This window comes from Arachis duranensis, chromosome 9 (genome assembly GCF_000817695.3).
Source record: "Arachis duranensis cultivar V14167 chromosome 9, aradu.V14167.gnm2.J7QH, whole genome shotgun sequence".
Taxonomy (NCBI): domain Eukaryota; kingdom Viridiplantae; phylum Streptophyta; class Magnoliopsida; order Fabales; family Fabaceae; genus Arachis; species Arachis duranensis.
In genome coordinates this window covers 10,522,074-10,524,511 of record NC_029780.3, presented here as the reverse complement: position 1 = coordinate 10,524,511, position 2,438 = coordinate 10,522,074, and the positions used below count along the sequence as shown (strand labels likewise).

The 2,438-nt window shown below is 38.4% G+C and overlaps 1 pseudogene; it reads left to right on the top strand.

The window, feature by feature from the left end:
- The window catches only part of LOC107464617 (protein REPRESSOR OF SILENCING 3-like), a 22,769-nt pseudogene that overhangs the window by 19,360 nt on the left and 971 nt on the right, over positions 1 to 2,438 (top strand).

Below are 2,438 nucleotides of genomic sequence, written 5' to 3'. Positions count from 1 at the left end.
CCCAAGAACTTTATAAGGTGGCGGACAAGTCCTCTACCTTAGCAAGGTTAGCCTTTCCTCATCTCATTTTTCACCTCTGTTATTCAGTCGGAATTGACATAGAGGGAGACACCCTCATTGATGAGGACAAGCCCATCACTAAGAAAATGATGGAGCAAATAAGAGATCCCACTCATCATGAAATTCCTGAGATGCCTCAAAGGATGCACTTTCCTCCACAAAATTACTAGGATCAAATCAACACCTCCTTAAGAGAATTGAGTTCCAACATAGGACAACTAAGGGTGGAGCACCAAGAACATTTCATTCTCCTCCATGAAATTAGAGAAGATCAAAGAATCATGAGAGAGGAGCAACAAAGGCAAGGAAGAGACATTGAAGAGCTCAAGCACTCCATAAGATCTTCAAGAGGAAGAACAAGCCGCCATCACTAAGGTGGACCCGTTCTTTAATCTCCTTGTTCTTTATTTTCCTGTTTTTTGAATTTCTATGCTTATGTTTATCTATGTTTGTGTCTTATGATCATTAGTGTCTTAGTGTCTATGCCTTAAAGTTATGAATGTCCTATGAATCCATCACCTTTCTTCAATCAAAAAAATGTTCTTAATTGAAAAAGGGAAGAATTGCATGAATTTTGAATTTTATAACAGATTAATTATTTTGATGTGGTGGCAATACTTGTGACTTCTGAATGTATGCTTGAACAGTGCATGTGTCTTTTGAATTTGTTGTTCATGAATGTGGGCTCTTGAAAGAATGATGAAAAAGGAGACATGTTACTGAGGATCTGAAAAATCATAAAAATGATTCTTGAAGCAAGAAAAAGCAGTGAATACAAAAAAAAGAGAGAAAAAAAATAATAAAGTCATGATCCAAGGCAAAAAGAGTGTGTTTAAGAACCCTGGACACCTCTAATTGGGGACTCTAGCAAAGCTGAGTCACAATCTGAAAAGGTTCACCCAGTTATGTGTCTGTGGCATGTATGTATCTGGTGGTAATACTGGAAGACAGAGTGCTTTGGGCCACGGCCAAGACTCATAAAGTAGCTATGTTCAAGAATCATCATGCTTAACTAGGAGAATCAATAACACTATCTGGATTCTGAGTTCCTATAGAAGCCCATCATTCTGATTTTTAAAGGATAAAGTGAGATGCCAAAACTGTTCAGAGGCAAAAAGCTAAAAGCCCCGCTCATCTAATTAATACTGATCTTCATAGATGTTTTTGGAATTCATTGCATATTCTCTTCTTTTTATCTTATTTTATTTTCAGTTGCTTGGGGACAAGCAACACTTTAAGTTTGGTGTTGTGATGAGCGGATAATTTATACACTTTTTGGCATTGTTTTTAGTATGTTTTTAGTATGTTTTAGTTAGTTTTTAGTATATTTTTATTAGTTTTTAGTTAAAATTCACTTTTCTGGACTTTACTATGAGTTTGTGTGTTTTTCTATGATTTCAGGTATTTTCTAGCTGAAATTGAGGGACCTGAGCAAAAATCTGATTCAGAGACCAAAAAAGGACTGCAGATGCTGTTGGATTCTCACCTTCCTACACTCGAAGTGGATTTTCTGGAGCTACAGAAGCCCAATTGGCCTCCCTGCACTCAAAGTAGATTTTCTAGAGCTACAGAAGCTTAATTGGTGCGCTCTCAATTGCGTTGGAAAGTAGACATCCTGGGCTTTCTAGCAACGTATAATAGTCCATACTTTGCCCTAGATTTTATGGCCCAAACCGGCGTTTTAAATCAGCTCAAGAATGCCCGGCGTTAAACGCCGGAACTGGCACAAGAATGGGAGTTAAACGCCCAAACTGGCACAAAAGCTGGCGTTTAACTCCAAAAAAAGTCTCTACACATGAAAGCTTCAATGCTCAGCCCAAGCACACACCAAGTGGGCCCGGAAGTGGATTTTTATGTCATATACTCATCTTTGTAAACCCTAAGCTACTAGTTCTCTACAAATAGGACCTTTTGCTATTGTATTAGACATCTTTTGATCATGTTTTTATGATTAAACCCTCTTTGGGAGGCTGGCCATTAGGCCATGCCTAGACCTTGTTCTTATGTATTTTCAATGGTGGAGTTTCTACACACCATAGATTAAGGTGTGGAGCTCTGCTGTACCTCGAGTATTAATGCAATTACTATTGTTCTTCTATTCAATTCAGCTTATTCTTGTTCTAAGATATCACTTGTTCCTCAACTTGATGAATGTGATGATCCATGACACTCATCATCATTCTCACCTATGAACGTGTGCCTGACAACCACCTCCGTTCTACCTTAGATTGAGTGGATATCTCTTGGATCCCTTAATCGGAATCTTCGTGGTATAAGCTAGAATTGATGGCGGCATTCTTGAGAATCTGGAAGGTCTAAACCTTGTCTGTGGTATTCTGAGTAGGATTCAATGATTGAATGACTGTGACGAGCTTCAA